The 18,755-nt window shown below is 29.1% G+C and overlaps 1 long non-coding RNA gene across 3 annotated transcripts in view; it reads left to right on the forward strand.

Annotated features, from left to right (window-relative positions):
* Nucleotides 1–1,157: 1,157 nt before the first annotated feature.
* The window catches only part of LOC127291150 (uncharacterized), a 30,732-nt gene continuing 13,134 nt past the window's right edge, over nucleotides 1,158–18,755 (forward strand). For 2 of the 3 annotated variants that reach the window (XR_007844547.1, XR_007844548.1), the window contains exons 1-3: nucleotides 2,789–3,310; nucleotides 6,370–7,439; nucleotides 10,497–10,649. This is a non-coding gene — a long non-coding RNA (uncharacterized LOC127291150). Of the gene's footprint in view, nucleotides 2,395–2,788; nucleotides 3,311–6,369; nucleotides 7,440–10,496; nucleotides 10,650–18,755 lie in introns of those variants that run through there. The other variant, XR_007844546.1, reaches the window with a different exon arrangement.

Below are 18,755 nucleotides of genomic sequence, written 5' to 3' on the forward strand. Positions count from 1 at the left end.
GACAGCCAGTATTGGATCAGTACCATGCCGGTGTTTAATTACGGCGAGCTACGGATATTTCTACTTGGGAAATATAATTGACTGCTTTTTTTATATAGAGGAAAATAAATATAATGTTGTTGTGTTACGAAAGGTACATAAATTTCTCGAGTAGTGCAAACCGTCTTGGGTAACCAATGAGGTGGAATCGATTGACTCGATACCTTGAATCAAAGTGATCAACAAGGGAGTTCTCGGAATACCTAGATACCTATATACTCTATATAAGAATCATCCTATATAGTCTTTTTGAAGATTAGTTGACCAAGATCCTTTTCCACACTGGAAAACGAAAATTTATAGTCCAAGGAGATTTTGCAAAAGCCATATAAGAACTTAAATTTACTGCTTTTCAAAAAAAAAAACCATTTAATAAAAAAAAGTTTTCTTAAACCAAAAATTAAAAATTATTTTCATTTTCCTATAATTTAATACCCAATTCCTTCAAATTATAAATATACGGTTTTAAAATGTAAAAAAAAATAGTCATTGTTAAACTGAAATTCACCAATATTACAAATTGTTATTTGTTATAGCCATTATCATTTATGACAATAGTAGATAGTTAAAATTTTATTGTTATTTAACAGGCATGTTATATCACAATTTTACAATTATGTTCTCGATTAATAAATATGGAAAAAATATAAAAATATAAAAATTACTAAAGGAAAAAGGATTTTTTATTATATATATATATATATTTCTGAGGAAAAATTCAGCACAGTCGTTTTAATTAAAACTCAGCAATTTCATTATCTCTGAACTGGTAATCCCTTTCAAATGCGATGATAAAAGAATTATTTTTAATATGAAAAACTTTAATAGATGTCTGCATCAAGTTTCGAGTAATATTTTAATTAATAAATACGACTAATCCCTTACCTTTAAAAATAAAGCAAGGTATCATTGAAAAACAATTTTTTTTTATTGTCGATCAAAAAAAAAAAACTTCTTTCTACTATAATCGTTTTTGCATAATAATTATAATTAACAAAACTTTAATTTAATTAAATTATATTAAGTTTTTTTATATAAATTTGTTTTTTAATTAAAAATTTTTAATTAAAACTAACAAACAAAAGGTAATAAATATTAAATATTAAGGGATTGAAAAGATGAAGAAATGAATAATAATGATAAAGGGATGAAAATAAATAATAATAAATAATGAAAAGAATAATTATGTATACTTTCTCTAATTAAGAGTCTTGCTCGCGAGCAGTTTAAAACTTTCTTAAATCGTTGAAGTGCATTTTATGCGTTTCTCTCTCACAGCTCGTAATGATGATTCTTTTTTTTTTTTTTTTTTTTTTTTTTTTTTTTTTTTTTTTTTTTTTTTGAAATTTATAGTTATGAAAGTAGTCAAGGCGTAGAGTCGTTAATTTTTGCACGTCCGCGAAAACCTTTTCTTCTAAGAAATTTACTATATACAAGAGAAAGCGCATGCTGTCCAACCAACTCTCTCTCTCTCTCTCTTTCCTTCCTGCCTTTTCTCAGTTCTTTTCACACAGTACTTTGCAGAAACCGCTTAAGGCACTCGCCGCTTAAGAAACTCCTCGGAAAACTTTTCAGCCACATCATGAGATGACATAATATAAGTCGTGTCGTGTGCCTCTATACACACGTCAAGATTCTTTTTTTTCAACTTCTTTTTTAAACTCTCATCATGAATCACGATTATATTGTTATATCCATAGAGATACGTTTTTATAACAAAAAATCTCATTTTCAAAGCAATTTCTTTTTTTATTACATTCAAAAAGCTGTCTAATTAAAATCAAAGAATTTAGAAGAAAATTAAAACTCAGAGTAAACAAAGTGCTATATAATTTAAACATATTTTTACTACTAGTTAATCGTAATTTGTCTGACTAGAACTGGTTTTTGCTACTGAGGTTAAAATTAAAAAAATTTGTCTGACAGTAATTTATTTCTACTACCTATATAACTACTGTTCAGTGTCTGATTAATACATGCATTTACTACTTCGAACAAAACGTAGGCTATATGTTTGACTGCAAAATACTGTTACTACTATTACAGAAAAAAAAGATAGTTGGTCTGACTAAAAACAAATTCTACTACTGCTTTGAAGAGTACAACAATTCTGTCTGACTGCAACGTACTTTTACTACTTCTTTAAAAATAACAGACAGTAGGTCTGACTTAATACAACTTTAACTACTGTTACACTTTTGAGTGTATTTTGTGCAAGAAAATGCAATAAAATAGTCTGCCTAAGAAAAATTGAATTATTTTGAAAATTTTTTTTTTACGAAAATCGCTTTTATGGTCATAAAATTGGTGTTCCTCTACTCGGATCGGGCTGTCAATTTTTTTCTACACTTTTAGGTGTATTTTGAGCAAGAAAATGCAATAAAATAGTCTGCCTAAGAAAAATTGAATTATTTTGAAAAATTTTTTTTTACGAATAACGCTATAATGGTCATAATAGGGGTGTTCCTCTACTCCGATCGGGCTGTCAATTTTTTTCTACACTTTTAGGTGTATTTTGTGCAAGAAAATGCAATAAAATAGTCTGCCTATGAAAAATTGAATTATTTTGAAATTTTTTTTTTACGAAAATCGCTTTAATGGTCATAAAATTGGTGTTCATCTACTCCGATCGGGCTGTCAATTTTTTTCTACACTTTTAGGTGTATTTTGTGCAAGAAAATGCAATAAAATAGTCTGCCTAAGAAAAATTCAATTATTTTGAAAAATTTTTTTTTACGAAAATCGCTTTAATGGTCATAATAGGGGTGTTCCTCTACTCGGATCGGGCTGTCAATTTTTTTCTACACTTTTAGGTGTATTTTGTGCAAGAAAATGCAATAAAATAGTCTGCCTAAGAAAAATTGAATTATTTTGAAATTTTTTTTTTACGAAAATCGCTTTAATGGTCATAAAATTGGTGTTCCTCTACTCGGATCAGGCTGTCAATTTTTTTCTACACTTTTAGGTGTATTTTGTGCAAGAAAATGCAATAAAATAGTCTGCCTAAGAAAAATTGAATTTTTTTGAAAATTTTTTTTTTACGAAAATCGCTTTAATGGTCATAAAATTGGTGTTCCTCTACTCGGATCGGGCTGTCAATTTTTTTCTACACTTTTAGGTGTATTTTGTGCAAGAAAATGCAATAAAATAGTCTGCCTAAGAAAAATTGAATTATTTTGAAAAATTTTTTTTTACGAAAATCGCTTTAATGGTCATAAAATTGGTGTTCCTCTACTCGGATCGGGCTGTCAATTTTTTTCTACACTTTTAGGTGTATTTTGAGCAAGAAAATGCAATAAAATAGTCTGCCTAAGAAAAATTGAATTATTTTGAAAATTTTTTTTTTACGAAAATCGCTTTAATGGTCATAAAATTGGTGTTCCTCTACTCCGATCGGGCTGTTAATTTTTTTCTACACTTTTAGGTGTATTTTGTGCAAGAAAATGCAATAAAATAGTCTGCCTAAGAAAAATTGAATTATTTTGAAAAATTTTTTTTTACGAAAATCGCTTTAATGGTCATAAAATTGGTGTTCCTCTACTCGGATCGGGCTGTCAATTTTTTTCTACACTTTTAGGTGTATTTTGAGAAAGAAAATGCAATAAAATAGTCTGCCTAAGAAAAATTGAATTATTTTGAAAATTTTTTTTTTACGAAAATCGCTTTAATGGTCATAAAATTGGTGTTCCTCTACTCCGATCGGGCTGTCAATTTTTTTCTACACTTTTAGGTGTATTTTGAGCAAGAAAATGCAATAAAATAGTCTGCCTAAGAAAAATTGAATTATTTTGAAAATTTTTTTTTTACGAAAATCGCTTTAATGGTCATAAAATTGGTGTTCCTCTACTCCGATCGGGCTGTTAATTTTTTTCTACACTTTTAGGTGTATTTTGTGCAAGAAAATGCAATAAAATAGTCTGCCTAAGAAAAATTGAATTATTTTGAAAAATTTTTTTTTACGAAAATCGCTTTAATGGTCATAAAATTCGTGTTCCTCTACTCCGATCGGGCTGTCAATTTTTTTCTACACTTTTAGGTGTATTTTGTGCAAGAAAATGTAATAAAATAGTCTGCCTAAGAAAAATTGAATTATTTTGAAAAAATTTTTTTTACGAAAATCGCTTTAATGGTCATAAAATTGGTGTTCCTCTACTCGGATCGAGCTGTTAATTTTTTTCTACACTTTTAGGTGTATTTTGTGCAAGAAAATGCAATAAAATAGTCTGCCTAAGAAAAATTGAATTATTTTGAAATTTTTTTTTTACGAAAATCGCTTTAATGGTCATAAAATTGGTGTTCCTCTACTCGGATCAGGCTGTCAATTATTTTCTACACTTTTAGGTGTATCTTGTGCAAGAAAATGCAATAAAATAGTCTGCCTAAGAAAAATTGGATTATTTTGAAAAATTTTTTTTTACGAAAATCGCTTAAATGGTCATAAAATTGGTGTTCCTCTACACGGATCGGGCTGTTAATTTTTTTCTACACTTTTAGGTGTATTTTGTGCAAGAAAATGCAATAAAATAGTCTGCCTAAGAAAAATTGAATTATTTTGAAAAATTTTTTTTTACGAAAAACGCTATAATGATCATAATAGGGGTGTTCCTCTACTCGGATCGGGCTGTCAATTTTTTTCTACACTTTTAGGTGTATTTTGTGCAAGAAAATGCAATAAAATAGTCTGCCTAAGAAAAATTGAATTATTTTGAAAAATTTTTTTTTACGAAAATCGCTTTAATGGTCATAAAATTGGTGTTCCTCTACTCCGATCGGGCTGTCAATTTTTTTCTACACTTTTAGGTGTATTTTGTGCAAGAAAATGCAATAAAATAGTCTGCCTAAGAAAAATTGGATTATTTTGAAAAATTTTTTTTTACGAAAATCGCTTAAATGGTCATAAAATTGGTGTTCCTCTACACGGATCGGGCTGTTAATTTTTTTCTACACTTTTAGGTGTATTTTGTGCAAGAAAATGCAATAAAATAGTCTGCCTAAGAAAAATTGAATTATTTTGAAAAATTTTTTTTTACGAAAAACGCTATAATGATCATAATAGGGGTGTTCCTCTACTCGGATCGGGCTGTCAATTTTTTTCTACACTTTTAGGTGTATTTTGAGCAAGAAAATGCAATAAAATAGTCTGCCTAAGAAAAATTGAATTATTTTGAAAAATTTTTTTTTACGAAAAACGCTATAATGGTCATAATAGGGGTGTTCCTCTACTCCGATCGGGCTGTCAATTTTTTTCTACACTTTTAGGTGTATTTTGAGAAAGAAAATGCAATAAAATAGTCTGCCTAAGAAAAATTGAATTATTTTGAAAATTTTTTTTTTACGAAAATCGCTTTAATGGTCATAAAATTGGTGTTCCTCTACTCCGATCGGGCTGTCAATTTTTTTCTACACTTTTAGGTGTATTTTGAGCAAGAAAATGCAATAAAATAGTCTGCCTAAGAAAAATTGAATTATTTTGAAAATTTTTTTTTTACGAAAATCGCTTTAATGGTCATAAAATTGGTGTTCCTCTACTCCGATCGGGCTGTTAATTTTTTTCTACACTTTTAGGTGTATTTTGTGCAAGAAAATGCAATAAAATAGTCTGCCTAAGAAAAATTGAATTATTTTGAAAAATTTTTTTTTACGAAAATCGCTTTAATGGTCATAAAATTGGTGTTCCTCTACTCCGATCGGGCTGTCAATTTTTTTCTACACTTTTAGGTGTATTTTGTGCAAGAAAATGTAATAAAATAGTCTGCCTAAGAAAAATTGAATTATTTTGAAAAAATTTTTTTTACGAAAATCGCTTTAATGGTCATAAAATTGGTGTTCCTCTACTCGGATCGAGCTGTTAATTTTTTTCTACACTTTTAGGTGTATTTTGTGCAAGAAAATGCAATAAAATAGTCTGCCTAAGAAAAATTGAATTATTTTGAAGATTTTTTTTTTACGAAAATCGCTTTAATGGTCATAAAATTGGTGTTCCTCTACTCCGATCGGGCTGTCAATTTTTTTCTACACTTTTAGGTGTATTTTGTGCAAGAAAATGTAATAAAATAGTCTGCCTAAGAAAAATTGAATTATTTTGAAAAAATTTTTTTTACGAAAATCGCTTTAATGGTCATAAAATTGGTGTTCCTCTACTCGGATCGAGCTGTTAATTTTTTTCTACACTTTTAGGTGTATTTTGTGCAAGAAAATGCAATAAAATAGTCTGCCTAAGAAAAATTGAATTATTTTGAAGATTTTTTTTTTACGAAAATCGCTTTAATGGTCATAAAATTGGTGTTCCTCTACTCCGATCGGGCTGTCAATTTTTTTCTACACTTTTAGGTGTATTTTGAGCAAGAAAATGCAATAAAATAGTCTGCCTAAGAAAAATTGAATTATTTTGAAAAATTTTTTTTTACGAAAAACGCTATAATGGTCATAATAGGGGTGTTCCTCTACTCCGATCGGGCTGTCAATTTTTTTCTACACTTTTAGGTGTATTTTGTGCAAGGAAATGCAATAAAATAGTCTGCCTAAGAAAAATTGAATTATTTTGAAAATTTTTTTTTTACGAAAAACGCTATAATGGTCATAATAGGGGTGTTCCTCTACTCCGATCGGGCTGTCAATTTTTTTCTACACTTTTAGGTGTATTTTGTGCAAGAAAATGCAATAAAATAGTCTGCCTAAGAAAAATGGAATTATTTTGAAATTTTTTTTTTACGAAAATCGCTTTAATGGTCATAAAATTGGTGTTCCTCTACTCGGATCAGGCTGTCAATTTTTTTCTACACTTTTAGGTGTATTTTGTGCAAGAAAATGCAATAAAATAGTCTGCCTAAGAAAAATTGAATTTTTTTGAAAATTTTTTTTTTACGAAAATCGCTTTAATGGTCATAAAATTGGTGTTCCTCTACTCGGATCGGGCTGTCAATTTTTTTCTACACTTTTAGGTGTATTTTGTGCAAGAAAATGCAATAAAATAGTCTGCCTAAGAAAAATTGAATTATTTTGAAAAATTTTTTTTTACGAAAATCGCTTTAATGGTCATAAAATTGGTGTTCCTCTACTCGGATCGGGCTGTCAATTTTTTTCTACACTTTTAGGTGTATTTTGAGCAAGAAAATGCAATAAAATAGTCTGCCTAAGAAAAATTGAATTATTTTGAAAATTTTTTTTTTACGAAAATCGCTTTAATGGTCATAAAATTGGTGTTCCTCTACTCCGATCGGGCTGTTAATTTTTTTCTACACTTTTAGGTGTATTTTGTGCAAGAAAATGCAATAAAATAGTCTGCCTAAGAAAAATTGAATTATTTTGAAAAATTTTTTTTTACGAAAATCGCTTTAATGGTCATAAAATTGGTGTTCCTCTACTCGGATCGGGCTGTCAATTTTTTTCTACACTTTTAGGTGTATTTTGAGAAAGAAAATGCAATAAAATAGTCTGCCTAAGAAAAATTGAATTATTTTGAAAATTTTTTTTTTACGAAAATCGCTTTAATGGTCATAAAATTGGTGTTCCTCTACTCCGATCGGGCTGTCAATTTTTTTCTACACTTTTAGGTGTATTTTGAGCAAGAAAATGCAATAAAATAGTCTGCCTAAGAAAAATTGAATTATTTTGAAAATTTTTTTTTTACGAAAATCGCTTTAATGGTCATAAAATTGGTGTTCCTCTACTCCGATCGGGCTGTTAACTTTTTTTTTACCCTTTTAGGTGTATTTTGTGCAAGAAAATGCAATAAAATAGTCTGCCTAAGAAAAATTGAATTATTTTGAAAAATTTTTTTTTACGAAAATCGCTTTAATGGTCATAAAATTGGTGTTCCTCTACTCCGATCGGGCTGTCAATTTTTTTCTACACTTTTAGGTGTATTTTGTGCAAGAAAATGCAATAAAATAGTCTGCCTAAGAAAAATTGGATTATTTTGAAAAATTTTTTTTTACGAAAATCGCTTAAATGGTCATAAAATTGGTGTTCCTCTACACGGATCGGGCTGTTAATTTTTTTCTACACTTTTAGGTGTATTTTGTGCAAGAAAATGCAATAAAATAGTCTGCCTAAGAAAAATTGAATTATTTTGAAAAATTTTTTTTTACGAAAAACGCTATAATGATCATAATAGGGGTGTTCCTCTACTCGGATCGGGCTGTCAATTTTTTTCTACACTTTTAGGTGTATTTTGAGCAAGAAAATGCAATAAAATAGTCTGCCTAAGAAAAATTGAATTATTTTGAAAAATTTTTTTTTACGAAAAACGCTATAATGGTCATAATAGGGGTGTTCCTCTACTCCGATCGGGCTGTCAATTTTTTTCTACACTTTTAGGTGTATTTTGAGCAAGAAAATGCAATAAAATAGTCTGCCTAAGAAAAATTGAATTATTTTGAAAAATTTTTTTTTACGAATAACGCTATAATGGTCATAATAGGGGTGTTCCTCTACTCCGATCGGGCTGTCAATTTTTTTCTACACTTTTAGGTGTATTTTGTGCAAGAAAATGCAATAAAATAGTCTGCCTATGAAAAATTGAATTATTTTGAAATTTTTTTTTTACGAAAATCGCTTTAATGGTCATAAAATTGGTGTTCATCTACTCCGATCGGGCTGTCAATTTTTTTCTACACTTTTAGGTGTATTTTTTGCAAGAAAATGCAATAAAATAGTCTGCCTAAGAAAAATTGAATTATTTTGAAGATTTTTTTTTTACGAAAATCGCTTTAATGGTCATAAAATTGGTGTTCCTCTACTCCGATCGGGCTGTCAATTTTTTTCTACACTTTTAGGTGTATTTTGAGCAAGAAAATGCAATAAAATAGTCTGCCTAAGAAAAATTGAATTATTTTGAAAAATTTTTTTTTACGAAAAACGCTATAATGGTCATAATAGGGGTGTTCCTCTACTCCGATCGGGCTGTCAATTTTTTTCTACACTTTTAGGTGTATTTTGTGCAAGGAAATGCAATAAAATAGTCTGCCTAAGAAAAATTGAATTATTTTGAAAATTTTTTTTTTACGAAAAACGCTATAATGGTCATAATAGGGGTGTTCCTCTACTCCGATCGGGCTGTCAATTTTTTTCTACACTTTTAGGTGTATTTTGTGCAAGAAAATGCAATAAAATAGTCTGCCTAAGAAAAATGGAATTATTTTGAAATTTTTTTTTTACGAAAATCGCTTTAATGGTCATAAAATTGGTGTTCCTCTACTCGGATCGAGCTGTCAATTTTTTTCTACACTTTTAGGTGTATTTTGAGCAAGAAAATGCAATAAAATAGTCTGCCTAAGAAAAATTGATTTATTTTGAAAAATTTTTTTTTACGAAAAACGCTATAATGGTCATAATAGGGGTGTTCCTCTACTCCGATCGGGCTGTCAATTTTTTTCTACACTTTTAGGTGTATTTTGTGCAAGAAAATGCAATAAAATAGTCTGCCTAAGAAAAATTGAATTATTTTGAAAAATTTTTTTTTACGAAAATCGCTTTAATGGTCATAAAATTGGTGTTCCTCTACACGGATCGGGCTGTTAATTTTTTTCTACACTTTTAGGTGTATTTTGTGCAAGAAAATGCAATAAAATAGTCTGCCTAAGAAAAATTGAATTATTTTGAAAAATTTTTTTTTACGAAAATCGCTTTAATGGTCATAATAGGGGTGTTCCTCTACTCGGATCGGGCTGTCAATTTTTTTCTACACTTTTAGGTGTATTTTGTGCAAGAAAATGCAATAAAATAGTCTGCCTAAGAAAAATTGAATTATTTTGAAATTTTTTTTTTACGAAAATCGCTTTAATGGTCATAAAATTGGTGTTCCTCTACTCGGATCAGGCTGTCAATTTTTTTCTACACTTTTAGGTGTATTTTGTGCAAGAAAATGCAATAAAATAGTCTGCCTAAGAAAAATTGAATTATTTTGAAAAATTTTTTTTTACGAAAATCGCTTTAATGGTCATAAAATTGGTGTTCCTCTACTCGGATCAGGCTGTCAATTTTTTTCTACACTTTTAGGTGTATTTTGTGCAAGAAAATGCAATAAAATAGTCTGCCTAAGAAAAATTGAATTATTTTGAAAAATTTTTTTTTACGAAAATCGCTTTAATGGTCATAAAATTGGTGTTCCTCTATACGGATCGGGCTGTTAATTTTTTTCTACACTTTTAGGTGTATTTTGTACAAGAAAATGCAATAAAATAGTCTGCCTAAGAAAAATTGAATTATTTTGAAAAATTTTTTTTTACGAAAATCGCTTTAATGGTCATAATAGGGGTGTTCCTCTACTCGGATCGGGCTGTCAATTTTTTTCTACACTTTTAGGTGTATTTTGTGCAAGAAAATGCAATAAAATAGTCTGCCTAAGAAAAATTGAATTATTTTGAAATTTTTTTTTTACGAAAATCGCTTTAATGGTCATAAAATTGGTGTTCCTCTACTCGGATCAGGCTGTCAATTTTTTTCTACACTTTTAGGTGTATTTTGTGCAAGAAAATGCAATAAAATAGTCTGCCTAAGAAAAATTGAATTTTTTTGAAAATTTTTTTTTTACGAAAATCGCTTTAATGGTCATAAAATTGGTGTTCCTCTACTCGGATCGGGCTGTCAATTTTTTTCTACACTTTTAGGTGTATTTTGAGCAAGAAAATGCAATAAAATAGTCTGCCTAAGAAAAATTGAATTATTTTGAAAATTTTTTTTTTACGAAAATCGCTTTTGTTACGTCTCAAAAATAAGAAATAACTTTAGAAATAATATTTTATTTTATTTATGGCCGCTCGGTGATTCAGTAAATTCCTGTTTCATTTACAGAGCAGAAGGCTCTGAGCTAAGGGTACAGGAAAGAAAGAGAATAGAGATTTTTAATGTTAATGTTATACTTTATTTATGACAAACACTTAAGAGAAATTTTGTTCTTATGAGAGAGAGAATCTCGAAGCAACCAATCCAAGGAAAAGAGTTCAGCATTCCACTGAAACAAGGAATCCAAGGGTTACTTCAGAGTTACGAGAAATGTAGGAAAATTGGGGTGAAAATATAAAAACACTTACCTTTAAAATTAGAAGTAGATGTATGAATAGGACACTGCGGTGTCTTCTGTTTAGGCAGGATAAAAGGCTGGTGCCAGAAAGATTTATATGCCTCAGGAAGGTTGACGGGCCTAGGTAATGACCACAGGTCCGGAGTTCGGAATTGCCGTGACGAAGACCCACAATGAGATTCCTCCACAAAAAGGAAAGATGGTTATTTTCCAATTATATGGAAAATTACAGGTCCTTAGGTAGATGAGTACTCCTTTTGTGTAGAATTTTACGGGACTTGACTAGAATTTACTCGTTATAGAAATCGTCCAAATGACTAGATTCCGTAATAAGCACTATGAACTGGCACTGATATCCAAAAAATGACGAGTAGAAATAACGTAGATGAGGTGAAGTTTCGAACTGACGGTATCGGTGGTAATTTCTGAACTGAACTCTCCGTAAAAAAGTAGCCCTTTTATATCAAGTTTTTCATAAGGGAGACTATATGATTCCATTGGCTTGCATTGCTAAGACTATCTCTTTCTTTTTTATTATCCACAACGAGGGTTTTTGTGATTAAATTACAGAATTTAGAAAGAGCACACCACTGCGATGAAATCGCAGGTGTAAGCGAGAAACACTACAGGGGTGGTATATCTGATTATATTATAGAATTTAGAAAGAGAAAGTCTACGTGGTGAATCGTAGCTGTTAGAAAGGGACACTCATTTATGCCCTTTTAAGGTAATACTGAGTTTCTCGCTTCTAATTGTATATTTTTAGAAATACAATATGTGAACGTAGAACGATACAAAACGCAAGGGTCTTTATACATAAAAGAAAAGATGTTTGGCCACGCGACAAAGGGGCGGGAGTTTACAATTAAGTGAAAGGTATTTTAGATGCGTAACAAAAACACGGGTGTTAGTCGCAGAGACATTCAGCTTAGTATTGATTTAAAAAAAAAAAGAATTCTTACAATTTTGAATATAAAAGTTACGGTGACGTGACACCTCCCCCCTTTAAAATTCGGAAATTAAAAATGAAATTGAATAATTTACGAATTCAGTTTTTGAGAAGAGTTAAGTTATTTGAGGGAAATGTCACTTACAATTTTGATTATATTATGTAAAGTTTTTAGACATCAATGTTTAAAAGACCTAAGAGAAAATACGTCATACACATAATATAGTTTCACACCTTATTCACACCAAGTTAAGATACAAGTTTATATATATTGAAAAATACATACGAATATTATTGTTAATGATTTCAAAGATTTTCACACATATCCCGTACTATCATTTTTGAGTTAATAGTCATACATGATTTAAAAATGATTTAATCATAGAGATTGGGATCTTATGTATAGAAGCATATACAAATTTGAAATACTTTCGTAAAAGCTTACAGAATTAGTAGAAGTAGTATATAAAAAGGAATTTTAATTATATTTATAAAGACACTCATACCATGTATTATAGAAGATTTTAAGGATGTATTATTATCATTTGCTCTTTACACATTGGTTAATTTAGAATAAGATATAAGTTTTCAATACATAGTGCATACGGATAGATTACATTCTGATGATGACAGAGTTCAATTTTTTTTTTCATACATAATTTATACTTTTGAAATGTTATATAATTCTGTTAAAGATTTTCATCCACATATATTTACGAAAAGGAGGAAAGCAGAGAAAAAAAAATTTCTAACATTTTCCTTTCTGAACGCAGGTATAATTTTTGAAACAGATTTACATAAGCTTATACATCCCTCCCTCCTTTAAGAGAAAAACGAGAAGCATTCGAAGTTTTGACATGAATAGAATTTACAACATTGATTTAAAGAATTTTGGCTTTAATATTTATTAATTGGATAATTTTCGTTTTTTTTTTTTATTGTAACAATTTCTTGCTATATGATATTTTTCGAAACATTGCTCACAAGATAAGCTGCATTTGCTTAATTAAAATTTTCTTTTTTTACTCTAAGTGTCGATATATTATAATCATATTGTTTACACACTCATTGTGACATTAGTTGCAATCCTTCCTTTTATCTTTATCAATAGAATTTTTTTTTCAATTTTTGATTTCAATATAATCATTCCATGTTCCAAATGACATTATTGCTATTTTTTAATTCCTAGACTCCGGTAATCAATATATTGGTTTAGAAAACTAAATTCGATTGATAAATTCTTTATAACACGAATTGGAAAATTTATTTATTTTTACCATGCCCGTCCATATTACCTAAAGGAGTATAAGATTCTATCAGGTAACGTTGTTCTCATTTTCAAGACTACATGTTTCTCTTCTTTTTCTTTTTTCTTTTTTTAAAATAAATAATTTTTGAAATCGATGACATTTTCAATTAGGCTTATAGTTTACGAGATATTGACGATTTTATCTGGCATTTTTTTATATAAATTTTCAAATATTTTGAATTTGGGAAAAAAAAAAAAAAATTTCAATCTCGATTTACAAGTTTTAGATCTCAAAATTTCGTGTCCGATTGTGGTAATCAAATTTCGGTATTGATACGAACTACAAGAAAATGAAGTTTAAAAATTTTTAAAATTGATTTTTTTTATTTTTGAATATTTGAATTTGGGAAAAAAAAATTATTAATATAAAAATTTCTTATAAGAAATATTTAAAAGAAAAATAAGTAAATTTTATAATAATAAAATATATCCTGGAAGAAAAATAGCAAATATTAATATAATGAATGTCCATAATATATTTTAATCACCTGAAACAGAAATATCTCTATATTATTATCAATTATTTAATGTCTCTTTTTATTATATCTAAAAATTAAAATGTATGCTTAAGAAAATACTCCAGTTGTTCAATATAAAATTCGAGTCATCTGTATTTATTACAGATAATTATATATATTTTTTTATAATATTTATTTATTTTGTTGCTGACAATGCCTTTTTTTATTCGTATTTTAATGCTTTAGAATATGCAAAAACTGGATTATTTACTTTAATAAAAAGTTAATTGTATTAATGGAGAATTATAATTATAAGAGCAAACAATAATGTTGCAAAAGCAAATTGTTTTGTTTATGTGTATTTAGTGAATATATTGAAGGATGTGTATTAAGATTTGAATTAATTCACTATTCTTGTTATATTTTATTTAAATGTTTAAATTAATTTTAGTTAGCATGATGAATATGAGATAAGCGAAGTCTGTTAATGTGTACAATTTTTGGTGATTTATTTATTTTAATTTTTATGTTTCCTTTACTCAATATTTCTAACACTTCATGTGGTCCTGTATATTGATTACCTAATTTTTTCGGTTTGGGACCTTGTAATAAAAATACACTATCTCCGATTTTAAAATTTTGAGGGTTAGCTTTGCGATCATAGTAAGTTTTTGATTTTTCTTTAGATTCAATTAAATTTTTCTGCGCGAGAGATTGAATATCATGTAATTTTGTAACTAATTTTACTAAATAGTCATCATAGGTCTCGAGTTTTTCTTCTTCAAAAAGTGGTAAACTTGAAGGTAATCTTGGTAATCTACCGAAAACTAACTCATAGGGTGTACATTTAGTACCTTCGTGGACGCTTGTATTATAAGAAAACATAGCTAATTCTAATAAATCATCCCATTGAGTATTTTTATTGATGAATTGTTTAAGATATTCTGCTAATACATGATGCGATCTTTCTAATGAACCATTTGATTGAGGGTGAAAAGAAGTAGTTTTAAATTGTCGAATACGAAATCGTTTTGCTAATCGCTTCATAAGATTGCTCAAAAAATTTGTACCTTGGTCTGTTAAAACGCCTTTTGGAGAGCCAAAAGTACAAATGAATTTCTTTACAAAAGCATCTGCAATTGTACTAGCCTGCTGATTTGGTAAAGGTACTGCTACAGAATATTTTGTTAAGCAGTCTTGTATAGTTAAAATGCATTCATTTCCAGATTCTGTTGCTGGCAAAGGTCCTACTATATCCATTGAAATTTTTTCGAACGCGGTTCCTGGTGTATCAGTAATAACCATTGGGTTTTTAGTTTTTACTCGAACTAACTTTTTCAACTGACATTGTAAACATGCTTGAATATATTTCTGAATATCTAATTTCATATTTTCCCAAAAATATTTTTGCCGAATTCTATTATAGGTTTTCGTAACTCCCTTGTGACCGCCTATAGCAGAGGAATGTGCTTCTTCAATCAAAATTTGTCTTTGTTCATTTGTTGCATATTGAACATAACCTTTACAAATTATAACTTTAGTACAAGAATCTTGAAAAGTTTCTTTAAGAATTAATTCGATATCTTGCCAATTTACGTGATTAATGACTGTTGTTTTTGCAATACTAACTGATTTTAATTTTAATTTTTCTGTTAAATTTTTAAATGATTCAATTGTTAATTTGATATTATTTGTTATTTGAGTAAGACTTTCACTTGATTCTGTAGTAATTGGTAAAGCAATGTGTAAAAAATTTCCTTTTTTAATTTCTTTAGCTTCATTAATTAACAAATTTTTGAATTGAGGAAGTTCATTTTGTTTATTTAGACTTCGAGAACCATTATCTAAAGGGACACCTGTTGTAGATAAAAAGTACGCATAATTATCTTTCCGCATTCTTAACTGGTCTTTACATTCCACTACATTAGTACATAAGGGTCCATCAATTGATTTTTCTAATTCACCCACGTTTTGTTCGTTTAGAAAAGGGTCGAGGGGGAACTCAGGAGGGGGCTCAGCAGGAGGGCGTTGACATTCATGCTCATTATTGATTTTTCTTTGAGTTTGTTTTGAATTTGAAATTTCATTAGGAAAATATATTTCCTCTAAATCGTCAGAATCACTATCGTATTCTTCTTCTATATATTCTTTACTTTTCGATTTCGCACTATCTTCAATAATTTCTTCATGAGGAAAATCTTCAACACTATCATCACTTGAACTTACATATTCTTCCGCACTAAAAGGTTGATACAATTGATTTTGTTTAATATATTCTGGATCTGAATTTTCTTCCGAATCTTCACTTTCGCACTCGTTATCTTCACTAATTTTACGCGTTTTTTGTTTAGAAATTGATCCTTTAGGCCTACCTCTTTTTCTTTTGATGAAATTTTCATCCTCATCAGTCACTAAATCTTCATTATAATTTATTTTTTGCAAATTTTCGCGATTTCTAAGATTTCGAACGGATTTTTGAATAATTTCTTGATTTCGCGGACTTTGAATAGATTTTGTATTTTTCACATTTTTCGAATTTCGCACATTGATTTCACTTCGCCTTGATTTAATTTCGTCAATTTTATTACTAGAATTAGGTTTCTTTGATTTAGAATTTTTTATTTCTTCACTTGAATTTTGCACTTTTTCACTTGATTTTTGACACGAACGTTGCACTTTTTCTTTTAAATTCTTGGAACTAGTAGCTTCTTCTCTTAATTTCTTTGATTTTCTTCTAGTCATCACTGCAATACATTTATCACTTTCAAGATTTATCGGATAGTCTTCATTATTAATTTTTTCACAAAGATTTTTAACTTTTTTATTTTTCGTACTCTCATATATCAGACTTATTATTTTTTTAACAAGATTTAATTCATTATTTGTAGATACGCTTTCAACATTTATTTTGTCAGTAAATTCTTCATTACAATAAACACCATCATCTTCGATTTGTTCTGAATTTTTATTTTCTTCATTGTCCTCTTCTTCTTCATCATATTCTTCTTTTTCTTCTTCTTCGTATTCTGGAATGCAGCGATCAAACTTTTTCACATAAGTTACTGGATTTCGGGATAATGCATCCGCATTAACATTCATTTTTCCTGCCTTGTATAATATCTCGAAATCGTATTCTGCTAATTTTAATTTCCATCTTGTTACGCGAGAACAAGGATCGCTTGATTTTTGAAACCATAATAATGGTTTATGATCTGTAACAATTTTAAATCTCCTACCATAGAGAAAATGTCTAAAATGTAAAACACAATATACAATTGCGAGGGCCTCTTTATTATAAGTGTCATATTTTACTTCATGTTCGTTTAAAGATCTTGACGCATAAGCAATGGGCTTATCTTTACCAATTTCGCCTTGTGATAATATGCCGCCAATAGCATACCCAGATGCATCAGTTGTAAGTATAAAAGGTTTTTCAAAATCTGGTCTTTGTAGGAGTGGTTCTTCGCAAAGTTCATTTTTTAAAATTTCGAAAGCTACTTGTTGTTTATCTGTCCATTGAAAAGTTACGTCCTTTTTCAAAAGTTGTGTTAAAGGTCCAGATTTTTTAGAAAAATTATTAATGAATCTTCGATAATAACCGGCAAGACCTAAGAATTGTTTTATATTTTTTACGTTTTTGGGAACTGGAAAATTTTTAACAGCAATTATCTTTTTCGGATCAGGTCGGACTCCATTTTTATCAATTATGTGTCCAAGATAAACTACTTCAGGTCTGAGAAATTCGCATTTATCTGGTTGTAATTTTAAATTCGCGTTACATAAACGAGACATAAAATTATCAAATTTTTGTTGATGTTCTTCAAGAGAATTTGCAAAAATTACTACGTCATCGAGATATACAAATAGATCTGTACCTATAAGACCGGATAGACAACAATTCATTAATCTTTGAAAACAACTTGGCGCGTTCTTTAAACCGAAAGGCATACGGTCAAATTCATAGTGACCATATGGGGTTGAGAAGGCTGTTTTGTGAGAATCTTTTGGACTCATTTTAATTTGATGAAAACCGGAAGCTAAGTCAAACACAGAGAAGTATTGCGCATTTCCAAGGGTCTCGAGCACTTCGTTTATATTCGGTAGCGGAAAAAAGTCGGTTATTGTTTTTTCATTTAATTTGCGAAAGTCTAATACCATTCGCCATTTTTTATTTCCATGACTGTCATTTTTTTTAGGCACGATCCATACTGGTGTATTATATGGGGATTGAGAAGGTTTGATTATTTTATTTTTTAAGAGTTCACTTGTTTGTCTTAAAAGTTCTTCTTTATGCACTGGGGGAAATCTGTATTGTCGCGTGAATACTGGTTCGTCATCTTTAGTAGGGATGTTATGTTGGAGAACATTGGTAGCTGTTAAATATTCACCTGGTAAATGAAATCTTTCACAATATTCCGCGATTAATGCTTCTACATGTTTTAATTCATCTGGTTTTAAATGATCTAAACGAAGTGAATCTAATATTTTTTCAATTCTTTCTTTACCCGTAATATTATAAAATCCAAATTGCTTATCGCACAAGGTTTCTGAATATACAAAATTGTCAAATAATTTTTCCGCGGTGTTATTTTCAATATTTATTTTATTATTTTTAATTTGATTTGTGTCAGATGAGTTATTAAAAACTTCGTCATATTCTTGTAAAATTACTTTCGGAATTTGTATTTTTACTGAATTTGATAGAGTATTTGCTGCTTTTACGTATGCTTTACCATTATTATTTGTGACTATAGCGTTTCCTATGTAAACTCCAGGTTCAGTATTTAAAAGTGGAACATATCCTTCTTTTAAATTAGAATTTTCAACAAATAAAAATATGTCAGATATTGATCGAGGTGGGAGAGTAATAAAATTTCTTGATGCGAAATAGAACATTTTTCCTTTGACTTCTAAACATTTTTCAGCATAATTAATTTTGACATTATTATCTGTAAAATATTCTGATCCTAAAACTCC

Source organism: Leptopilina boulardi, unplaced genomic scaffold (assembly GCF_019393585.1).
Source record: "Leptopilina boulardi isolate dan_hultmark-lab unplaced genomic scaffold, ZJU_Lbou_2.1 LbouV2_126, whole genome shotgun sequence".
In the NCBI taxonomy this organism is placed as follows: Eukaryota; Metazoa; Arthropoda; class Insecta; order Hymenoptera; family Figitidae; genus Leptopilina; species Leptopilina boulardi.